Below are 12,840 nucleotides of genomic sequence, written 5' to 3'. Positions count from 1 at the left end.
TACAAACCTGCTCTGTCTGCACTTTTTTAAGTTTTTAAATCCACTGTGAACTTTTATCCACACTTGCTGCTGCCTTTTTATCTATCACTGTAGACTTTGGTTGTCCTTGTATTTATTCTTGTTTTATTGTTGTTTTATCTAGTCTGATACAGTTATATCTAGTCTTTCTTTTCCTGTTGGTTTGAATTTCTAATCTTGCTGCCTTGCTACTTTTATGACAGTCCCAAACTGAATTTCTTTTGAGAAACTACAATGACAATAAACTCTATATGCTACCTTTAATGACAATACAGACATGCTGACTTAATGTTTACCATGTTTTCCATCACTGAAATCCAAAGATATATTTGATAGAAGAATATCTGAAACACATGAGAAAAACAATGTTTATACCTCTCACATGTGAACTAGGTCATATAGAAGAATTCTCATTCTATAGATGTTGGTGCTTTCCTGTTTTGACATTAGAAGTGTGTGGTAGCCATTAGCTCGTCAGCTACTGCAGTTTACCAAAGCACTACACACACATTTTGTAAATACTGGTGGATGGGTTTGGCTGTGCACAAGCCCTGCTCACAGATTTATCATGCCATGATCCATATAGACACACAGAGAAACAGAAAACTCTGCCCTCTCCTTACTATTTATTTCTGCTTTCTCCGGGACAGCAGCAGATTGCCCTGCACACTACAATGATCATAGCAGTCAGCATTAATATTTTTGTGCTTGCTCTGCTCCCAAAGAGAAAGAGACAGAAGTGGTGGTGCAACAAAGAGGGAAACCTTTTATGTTTTGCAGTAAGCAGTTGTGGTGTCAGCTGGGAACAAGTGTTGCTGCCATCCATTTCCATTTTTTCCCAGCACCATTGCCCAATGGGAACAGACAGGGCTTCCAGTCAAGATGGATGATGAACGGATCCCTGCAAGTCCTCCCATATTTAAGTTTGAGTGAAGCATCTGAGAAAAGCATCTGAAGAAGAAGCACTTCCTAAGTGTCTGATTTGGTGTGTATGATCTTCATTTATCACATCCGCAGACTGCTTTGACTGTTTTGTGACAATATTTACAGAATTCAAACTTTGCAAAAAACTGCTGCAACATCTTTTAATGAATCTTCATGGAAATGAAAACAGCTTCACTGCCAATTGTGTTCTTCATTTGTTCAGATCTTAGCCACTTGAAACACGACTTAATCTATTAGTCAAACTCATAAAACATCATCTGCGCTGATCTTGTCAGTAAAGCTGCCAGACTGTTTGACTAAATTATGCTGCACTTTGATGCTTTCTCAAAGCCAGTTTGCATCAATTTCCTCTCATTAGTCATTTGGTGTGTTCATTAAATTGTAACCTTAGTTATTGTAGCTACACATGTGGATTATTTTAATTAGAAGCTCACATACAATTGTATTAAGTGGCACACTATTATTTGAGTTCATTAGATTAATTAATATGAAATCACTGAGTTTGTTATTTCATTGTTATTTTCATTTCATTTCATTATCAGTTGCAATATTATTAATCATTTAAGTTGGTTATTTACAGCCCTGTTAGTGAAGGACTTTGGTTCCCACCTATAAATGTTTGCAGGGGGACAAGAGTCAATGTGACAGTCTGAGTTGCACATGTCTTGCTAGGAGAGAAGGATAAAGTAGTCGAGTATCCTGCAATGTTGATGTTGATTACAGAAGACAGCTAAAGGAAAATCGTAACCTGCTTGTCACCTGCAGCACATAGAGACTCGAGAACACTACTGAACAGTAAATAAGGGTTACAGTGTTTTAGCTAAATTTGTTTACTTGGCAGGAACAGGTGATTGTCACTTTAGCCATTTTGTTCAGTTAAATCAGTGTATTCCAGTCCTTATTATAGGCTGTGGTAAATACACATCAAAATAAAACATAACTATTGGCTGAAAAGAGCCAATAGTTGGTGCCGGGTAACCCCATCGCAACTGGTGAAGCTGGAACAAGGAGAAGCAATGAAAAGAAAAACAAACTCTCAATGTGAAAGATTAAACACAATAAAAGAATGACCTCTGAGAATTACTGTGTCTATAGGGCAGTGACTCGCTATCGGAAAATGGCCATAGCTAGCTGGTTAGCATGCTAACCTTGTTATGATTAGATGTTATTACATGTTTGACCGCTAGGCGGCAGTACTGGTTAGTAGTCAGCTTACCGTACCATATAACGTAGTAGAGCAAGACTGCATGGAGCCACATGTATGTTGTTGAGAACGTGAGACATTAAACTAAGTTACTTGCTATCAACACGGCCTCATCCTTGGAACACGAACATGACATGGTACCAGGAGTAAACTCGAATGGGCGACATGGATTTAAAATCACCGGAAAGTTTGAAACTGACGGGGAATGTCGACGAGAACTGGCGCACCTTCAAACAGCAGTTTCACCTTTATGTTTCGGCTACGGGACTCGAGGCGAAGACAGAAGCAAGAAAGGTAGCGCTGCTGCTAACGATAGCAGGGCCACAGGCCATAGAAGTATTTAACACGTTCGTGTTTGACAGTCCTGAAGATAATGAAAAGTTGGATGTAGTGCTTAGCAAGTTTGATACTCACTGTTCTCCAAAGAAGAACGAGACGTACGAGAGGTACGTGTTTCGGTCTCGTACACAGCGGCAGCATGAGCCCTTCGATAGCTTCCTGACGGACTTGCGGCTAAAGGCGCAGTCCTGCAACTTCGCAATGCTGAAGGACTCCATGGTCCGGGACCAGATTGTCTTCGGGGTGGAGGATAAAAAGGTCAGAGAGAGGCTACTACGGGAGATGGAGCTGACGCTGGCAGGAGCCATTAAGATCTGCCAGGCCAGTGAGCTGTCCCAAAGGCACGTGAGGACGTTCAGCGAGATGTCTGCAGTCGCCTCGGCGCAGAGCGACAGCGCGGCAGCGGTTGGAGCAGTGTCGTATCAGCGGAGACGGCGCACACAGACCCGGCCTGCACAGCAGGAGGACGTGATGATAAACTGCAAGCGCTGCGGCTCACAGCACAAGCCTAGACAGTGTCCAGCGTTTGGTAAGCAATGCTCTAGTTGCCAAGGCAAGAAGTTGCTCCACGATCGTACACAGTGAAAACTGATGATGGACAAATCCTCAGACGCAATCGTCGCAGTCTATTAAAGACTCCTCAAGGGACTATTGGTGAGCTCAGTGTAACCTGTGGTGAATCTCAGGTAATTCCCACACCTGCTATGGACTGTAACACTGACTCTCACACACCTACTCCAAGTGAACCTGAGTTAAGAAGGTCCACAAGAGAAATCAGAAAGCCTGATAGACTGAACTTATAAACAAAGAAAATTCAATATGCATGTTAAAGATGTTGAACAAAATGTATATTGATTGATGTTGTGAATGTGTTCTAAATGGTCTAGTGTTGGCTTAGAGATGAGTTATGCAATCTGATATAAACTGTTTATACTGCTTATGTGTTGCAGAGTTATGCTGAATGAGAAATGGTTAAAATAACTGACACAGCTAATGTGATAATTCATGTTAATGCATTTTACCTTAGAAAAGGGGGGATGTTATGATTAGATGTTATTACATGTTTGACCGCTAGGCGGCAGTACTGGTTAGTAGTCAGCTTACCGTACCATATAACGTAGTAGAGCAAGACTGCATGGAGCCACATGTATGTTGTTGAGAACGTGAGACATTAAACTAAGTTACTTGCTATCAACACGGCCTCATCCTTGGAACACGAACATGACAAACCTCATTAGAAGAAAAGACATCATAGAGAGAAGAGTTAACACTGTTGTTTCTGTCCACTTCTGGAGACAGATGTTGATGACAAAATGAATAAAGTTTCTTCAACAAGGATGTTAACATGTTGTGTGATGTTGTGCGCAACAGAGAGAGAGTGAGTGGGTTATACCTACTTACTTTTAGCTACATAGCTCAGGCATTGGTTTCCTGTCAGATGAAGCTTATGTTTTTTGAAAGCTAATTGTTTAGCCTCCCCAGTGTGACAGTTGAGGTTCCTGTCACTATGCCTCCAATTGATCATGTGCCCTGGCTACTTGGCCAAGGGGATGTCCCTTTGGGTGACTGGCAAGCGCGCGTGACTCTTACCCGGGAGGTGTGGGTTCAATCCCCGCCCGGGCCCTCTTCACCTTGCCACATTCTGGCGTTGTTGGCAGGATCCATGTAGTACTAGTGGTGGGTCCATGGATTCCTAATGTGTGGCAGCCTGCGCGGAAGCACGAGGACGTGCTTGTGAAAAGAGGGGGAGAGATGTGACAGTTGAGGTTCCTGTCACTATGCCTCCAATTGATCATGTGCCCTGGCTACTTGGCCAAGGGGATGTCCCTTTGGGTGACTGGCAAGCGCGCATGACTCTTACCCGGGAGGTGTGGGTTCAATCCCCGCCCGGGCCCTCTTCACCTTGCCACACCAGCAGAGCCATCATAGTAGTTGACAATTAGCCCGCTAAATTGCTGGATGCAAAAAAAGTAAGTGCAACTCAGACATATAGCACTGTTACATTAAGAGGCAGCGTAGTGATCTGCATCTTGATGTAGATGTGAACTCGGGAACTTAATTAGCAAATACGCACCGTTCTGGCAGAGAAGGCAGAGACTGCTTCTGTTCTGTAATACAACGCAATGGCAGAGGGCTTGTGCAGCTGCTGCCTGGGTCGTTTTTATGAAGATCACCACATGCCGAGACATTCAAAACCTGTAGCCTACTAAAGTTATCTGGAATTGACTGAATAATTTCATTTCTCCTGACCCCCGGCCTACTGCATGTCACTGCTCACAGTGGAGAAGTCGACCTCCTCCACCTGCAGAGGATGAAATGAAAGGAATGTTTGTGTGACCGCAGAGTTGAAATCACGGATGTTGTTTTAAAAAAAAAAAGGAAAAAGTGTTTGACTTGGAGCCAGAACATGTTAACAGACAATGAGCTTCCTTGTCAGAAAATAGAAAATTATCCAACGCAATGGTGCAGTTCTGCATCATGGAGCACTAATGGAAGCGCTGCAGATAAAATCCAAGTACAGGTGCAAACACCTCAGGAGAATGAGGTTGAACAAATTTATTTTAGAGATTCCCAGTCAGACAAAAATCCAGAGAGCTGATAGGAGTGAAATCTGACTCCGCCTGCCAGACAGTATTAAATTGGCTCATTTTGTCTTTGTTCTCACTTGCTTGCCAGGCCTCTGATAACATATTCAATATAAAGCTGGCAGAAAATTAATGGCTCCTGATATAATAAACAAACTCAATACTGTTTGCTTGGGGTGTTGGTATGAAAGCAATTCACTCTATAACTGTTGGCAAGAGGTGTCATATTAATATATGAACTGCCAATACATGTAGTTAACCCTAACAAGTCGTCAACTTTAAACAAGAATACAAGTCGTTTTTTTCAGCCTAATTAAATGAAGATAGTGTAAATCTAAGATTATATATGTATAATTGTGTTTTTCGTCCAATGCATTGATCTTTGGGAGGAGTTAGGGCCACTGGTCTTTGATAGGAATCTGTGGAGCTGAAAGAACTATGGGCAATTACAACAGAAAAGTCCTGAGAAAGGGGGAAAAAAGCTGTGACATGAAGAGTTGGTAACAGAGGCAGTGGAGCAAGGTTAGACATCACAAGTGTGCCCTATTTTTTTTTGTCACATATTTAAATATTAATGCTTTTTTTTTTCTTTTTCTTTCCCCCCAGTAATTTCTTTGCTGGATGTCACTAATACGCTTCTCATATTTTTGTTGCACGAAAAAAGGGAACTTCCAGACTTGGAGAAGTTTAAAAGAGTTCCTGAACTTTGTTTTTTTCTTGGAAATAGAGACTGTACATCAATATAATGTGGCAGGAATATTAACCAACTGAGATACTACAGTTACTATTGCATATGAAACTACACCAGGTGCAAGGGCGTTTCTAGACACTCTGGAAGCCCCGGGCAAGAGGCACCCTGGAGCCACCCCTCCCCCTATTTTTTTTTTAACAAAAATAGTCTCTACTCTTACAGAATATAGATAACAACAAATAATATAAATAACTCATGCTCCTCTTGGATAAACTTGCTTCATGGTTTATTTGTAAATGCATGCATTTGACACCAGGCCCTCCTAATAGCAAGCTGGCAGGTAGGGGGGCCCATTAGGGACATTCCCCAATGTCTAAGGGGGTCCCTTGATGTTGTCATAAATATGGACCAATGTCAACCAGCTCGGGGCCCAAAGCAATTGCCTAGGTTGCCTGTCTTGTTGCAACGGCTCTAATCAGGTGGATAATAATTAGATCATAAATAAACAAAATGATAATGCAACATCACTGTGGAGTTTGTCATATTTCCTGTGGATATTTAACTTTTTGGGATATTATAGGCTTAGATTTCATATTTCATGCCTGAATACTAGTAAATCTGATAACAGCATAGATATTGGATCCTACATCTCAGGCACTGAGAAAAAAACATGATGACACTATCACATCAATCAAGTCCTGATTAGTTTCACTACAGTATAACATCCTGGGGGGAAAGTGTTTTCCTCTTCTCCAGGTGAGTTCTGAATAAAACAGGACTTTGTCATTTTTGTCGACTCTGGTTTCCTCTGCAGACTAACAGCCCATGGAGCAAAGGCCTCGGAAAGATGTCCCCGTATTTTTCTCTTCAAACCAGACACTTTGACTGAAGTCAGTCACTTTCACTGGTGCTGCCGCCCTGAAATCTAATTTCATGCTGCTCTCACCGTGCACTATCCTCTGGTTACGCTACTGATCTAATATCTCAGCTGTTGGATTGATTTACATTGCTACAGCCTCTGTTTGGAAAGATTCTGTGTTAATGTAACAGTCTTTTTAATGTGCTAACTTGCATGCTGTTCGTTTTAATGATGTAGCTTTGTGCTCGACGAGCTCATGTAACTAACCAGCTTGTGCACATGACAGGGTGAGTCAAAGCAAATTAACGTTGTCCTAAAAGATGCCATCCATGCGCCGTCTTCACTGAGTATTCACACAGAATGAGAGGCAAATTTTAGAAATGGCGTGACTGCATATGGAGGGAAAAATTGCTCTCTCCAGGGGCTTTATGTAACTGCTTCTGAAATGTACAGTGGAAAAAAGGAGAGAAACTCTGGGGAAATAAAATAAATAACTGGACTTCCTGCTGTACTCTGAGATCAGTTAGAGTCTGAGCTCAACACAGACACACGCACAGGCTTACTCCCACACACAGCAGGTGAATGCTTTTCCAGCGACAGTAGCTTACTGCTAATATACAGTTAGTAGGAACCTGCTGGCAGAATTATTGAACTTTTTGTGTTTTTGTTCAGACTATTTCGTTTTAATTTTTTACTTATTAACTTTGCCTTTAAACGCTAATGATAGGTGTTAAAGCCCCATACAGTATAAAGGTAGATGTTTGTATTAAAGCTCCATACAGTATAAAGGTAGATGTTTGTGTTAAAGCTCCATACAGTATAAAGGTAGATGTTTGTGTTAAAGCTCCATACAGTATAAAGGTAGATGTTTGTATTAAAGCTCCATACAGTATAAAGGTAGATGTTTGTATTAAAGCTCCATACAGTATAAAGGTAGATGTTTGTATTAAAGCTCCATACAGTATAAAGGTAGATGTTTGTGTTAAAGCTCCATACAGTATAAAGGTAGATGTCCATGTGTAGTGTGATTATAAAGCAGCTCTAGGTTCTATATTAATACTGTGAAAGTATCAAAGCCTCAGTCCACAGAGAAATGCACACAGCCTGTATTCAGAAACTGAGCCTGAAAACCAGCCATCAGGACTTCTTGTCACTTTGTGATGTCACAACAGAGCAGCTGGACCAACTGTCTATCAGATTTGGTTTCTCCGAGTGTTTTATTCTGAAAACTGCTCTATTTTTGTTGGATCACTCAGAATACAGTTAGCCAATCAGAAGAGAGGCTCAGAGCCTCCTCTCCTGTGATTGGCTGACACCGACTAGACCTCCAGAGAGAAGCTGAGAAATGTTTTTTAGCTCATAAAACCACAGACATATCTTCTCATGGATCAACATTTGGAATAAGTGTAAAATGTGGGACTTAAAAACTAAATTGCCTTTGCTGTCTAACCTAAACACACATGGTCCACTGCACCCCGCCGGTATTAACCCTGACTAACTCTATGACAGCTCAGGTAAATACAGTGCTTCATTCATCCATAAAAAATACAAAACAAAACAATAAAACCATCTTTCCTCTGAACATTATCCAGCCAGTGATCACAATGTAATTGGAAAAAACAACTGTGTTACATACACAGCTGATTTCTTTCTTGAAAACAGGCTTTAACAAACACTGTGACTGCACAAATGTCGGATTTGTGCGACTGACCTGGCCCTTGTGGGAGGGCACCATGGAGAGATTATATACCTCATCTCCGGGGACGCCTCAGGATCCCACATATACGGTTTAAAAACATTGCTGGAGAGAGGGGTGTGCGAACGAGTCTGCTTCACCTGCTATGATGATCTGACCCTTGGATAAACAGCTTGGATGGATGAACTTGACACTTAAACCATTCATCCATAAAAAACCAAAATGTTGACATTTAATATATAAATAAAAACGCTCGCTGTCAGTTTTCTGCACTTTTTTTTTGTATCTCTCTCTCTCCCTGTATCATATTGTTGCGGCTATTGCTTGATAAAACATTTTGCAGCTCGGCACTCGAACAGTTGGTTAAGGTCAGGTAAAGATCGTAGTTCTGGATAAACAGAGAAAAAAAAGAAGCACAGCACAGATGTGTTTACTTAATTAACATTTAATCGAAACCACAGTGTTTCCGTGATCTTAAACCAGGGTCACATATTGCAGGCGCCAATTACATCTCCCTGAAAACAAATCAGGAGAAATAAACTGAACTTCTGGGAGTTTGTTGTGGTGATAACTTTCAGCTTTAGATCCGGATGCAAACAAACAACACAATCAGATACATGTATATAATGTGTGGAAGAATGTTCTTCTATAAACAATGCATTTCCTGTTTCATTAACTAACAGAGCATAGATTCAGACACATCAGGGGAACAGTTCAGTATCCTTTTCTCTCCATTAACAACTCGCCACTTTTCCATAGGGCCTATACCATCCCTGAAATAAAAAGCATTTCAGGGAACTGATCGATACGCATTGATTGCTACAAGATATTTTGTTAATCTATCCTCTTAACTCAGGTTGAAATTAAAGTGGCACTATACACTAAGTTGTTTTTTCTTTTTTCTTGTGTTGTTTCACAGCTCAGGCTGTAGGAAACACAGCCTAAAGAAATAACCTGGCATTTGAGTGAAAACCACCCGAGTTCACCTGAATCAATGCAGCCTCCATGGTTTCTCCATGAAGCACATTATGGAGTACTTTGATATTTGTGTCTGTGCACACTCACTGCTCTGCCTGTCCTGATTTATATGAGAATAAAGAAGTCTAATTCTGCACTTCACTGTGCTGTTACAGATTATTTCCACTCTCTGGTCATCACAGCAAAAAATGTCATGAATAACGATGAACAGGTAGAAATAGGAATGTGGATAGACATGTATTGTAAAGGGTAGGACGTGGAGAAGGACACACTCTGAATGAACCTCTCTCTCTCTCTCTGTGTATGTGTGTGTGTGTGTGTGTTAACTCCTTCTCACTTTGTAATGCATTAAGGAAAAATCCCCGTATGAGATCACACGACCAGCAGATGGATTTAGGTTAGGTGTGAAAGCGCCCTAAAGCTACAGTAAATGAGCTGAAAGGTCAGCTTCCTCTTTTTTGGACTCTCCAGTGTGTCCCACCTCATATACGTTAGCCCAGCGAACAGTCGGTGCTATTCATCATCAGACTGCGGCTCCTGCTCGGCCCGTGCGGACTGCGCTGATGTGGCGTTAATATCAAACACCAAGGTCAAGACAAGGTCCGATTGGACCCGCAATCCCTCACTGATTTAAAACGACTCTATATTGTTTAGAAATAGCAAAGACAGCTGAGGTTAAAAGAACCACATTACACCAGAGTGTGTAACGCGATCTGCAAATGGGAATTAAACGAAACCAAATTAGAATTTATTGTGTTATTTTCAGCAATTTAACCTCAAAGTGGAGCTCTGTCCTTTTATAAAGCATATCAGGCTTTTCTTCCCCTTCTTCTTCCACACAGCAAACGCTCTCAGGCTGATGAGATGCAGAGGAGATAAAAAATCCAGGATGTTGGAGAGTAGTGTTCAGCATGCACTGATCTTTGCCTCTTGAAATGCTTTAAAAAGAAAGAGCTAAAAGGAGAAACGCTGCTCACCCATTCACAACCCTCTCACCTACAGAGCTCACCTCCCTCTAACAGCCCTCCTACATAGTTTGACAAAAGAACCCCTTTGTGTTCTGCGTCGATGGATTTGTATCTACGACGCATCTGCTTATAACAACAAGGATTAGTGAGACAGCTGCAGGCATGGCTTCTGTACACCCTTGTATTTCGTATGCCTTGCCTGCCTTCTGTTTCGTGTACTTGAAGTGACTTCAAACTTAAAGGAGTTAAAAGTCTTTGATTTTTCAAAGTATGACAAGAGTATGACAAAGTTATAGCCAGTGAATACTACTGTATATTATCCTAAAATAATCTAAAATACTTACATTTTGTTTACAGGATAATACAAATAAAATTCAGTCTCTCTTAGAAGCTCAATTTTAACATTCATGCTAACATTAACATGATAATGATGATGCAAACATGCTGATGCTGGGGAGATGTTACATTTACCATGTTAACCATCTTGAATTAGCATGATGTCATTAGTATAAGCACGTGTAAACTCATTTACCATGGAAGTTGTGATTCAGTGGACGATAACACTGTATGTTAGAGCTTGTGTGTAAAAAGTAACATTTAACATGTCTCTATAAGTTAAATAATGTTGTTCAACAATTTTAACAAGTCGGAAGAGCAACTCTTGTGTTAGCCATGATTGTTGTTAACATTGTTAGCTAATAGAGGCCGATAACAACACACTATGTGATAGTTCTACTGGTAGATTTGGTAGAGTCCAGAAACATTTTTTTTCACTTCAATTTTATTCACTGTCGATTCACAAAGCAGCCGTCTTGGATTGTGAGCTGAGTTGTAATGGAGTGCACCAGATGTAATTTATTTCTGATTTGATACTGAACTATATTCTTTATTTAGCTATTTCATTATACTTGTGAATCATTAGCATTAATTGTTACTAAATGTTGTGATGTGTCAGGGGAGCTTTAACATACTGTATATTTTCTTTACCAAAAAAAAAGTTTGTAACATTTTACACATGATGTCAAGTGCTTCTCCGGCTACACATACATCTACGGTGGCATCATGTGCTGATCCTTATTATTTTCACACAACAGCAGAAAGCTCTGCTCCACTTCATCTTCATAAATACTTTGGAAAAATGTAGCTGGTGTGGACGGGAGTGCACTGCATAATTGATGAAAGAGCTTCACTACTGAAAAAGCTATTTGATTCAGAAAACTGGTGACGTTGCTACTTGTAGCAATAACGGTCTTGCTCAACACTGCACGTAGCACGTAAATGAAACCTTGCAAACTCTTATTCTTTTTGATTCTTCAAAGTGAACAATATGAGGCTAAATCCCCCGACTAAACACAGTTTGTCTTCCTCCTGTGTTATCAAAGCGTTACAAACTGATTTGGGAGTGTGAATCCCCAAGGTGTGCAGACGCTATTATGCCTTTAACTCTGATTTACCTTTTGCAAAAAATATTACCTACGATTCTCACTACAGAGGAATTCTTCCAGTTGATTCCTTTTAATTCTTTTACAAAGGTTTGAAGCAAATTGAACAAAGTATGACTAAACCCTGCTGTTTCCAGTGGGATTTTACCTCCAGAGCCTCTTCTCTGCAGAAGCAATGCAAGATAGAATAAAGATGGTGAAAAGCACTTTGATAGTGCTCTCGCGAGCTCATGAAAGGTAGACAGTGAAAACGTTTCAAGGTGGTTGAACTTGGAGACATGAGCTCTGTTGCTGCCTTAAAAACACGAGTGAATTCAACTTAAAGGTAACCTCATGTTTAACTCTGAAAGTAAAGCAGGATACTTTCTTGTCTCAGGCTCCTGTGTTGCTCTGGTCCCTCTTGGTTTACAGATGTTGACTTTTACCTGATCTCATGTTTATATGTTTGTTTTTTTCTTGTTTTATTATCAGGCTATTTTTAATTTTTTACTTTTTAGAGATTTCTCAAAGAAGAGAGTTGACTTCCTTTGTTCCTTTGTTATTCAAGTCCTAGTGACTTCCTGTGATGTGGAAACTGCAAATGCAAACTGCAAATGTGGTAAAGATGTATGCTCAAAGGTTGACTTACTACATACTACAGAAGTCAAACCCAAAGTTATTTACATGTTCAAACCAAAACATGGTTGGTTTCCCAAACTTTCCCAGGAGTCACGATCTGGTCTTGGCTGTATATATATTTTTACTTTACAGAGGATTCCCAAACTGTGCATCATGATGGAGGGAGTACTGTGTTATTAAAGCCCGAAGAAGACTGACACAACCTCTCAAACACCTGAATGCACCATCCAACTCATCATAGAGTCTGCTCATAGAGAAACCTAAAGTTCTCCTGGCCCACCTCAGTGACTCCAACATGGCCTTGAAAAAGTTTTTTTTTAAACTCAAACCATGATGTGTCCTGAATATTTACCAAAGAGTTTCAACTTCTAACTTTAAACCTGAACTTCACACAGCACATGAGTTTAATGTCCCCTCTTCTTTGAGCTCTCTTTTCGGTCTCCACCAACTCAGGTTGGTAGAAGGAAATATGTGCTGTAGATGCTCCTTATGTTACT

The sequence above is a fragment of the Trachurus trachurus genome, assembly GCF_905171665.1.
Source record: "Trachurus trachurus genome assembly, chromosome: 21".
NCBI lineage: Eukaryota > Metazoa > Chordata > Actinopteri > Carangiformes > Carangidae > Trachurus > Trachurus trachurus.
The sequence above is the reverse complement of the archived record's forward strand: the minus strand, read 5'-3'. Positions refer to the sequence as shown.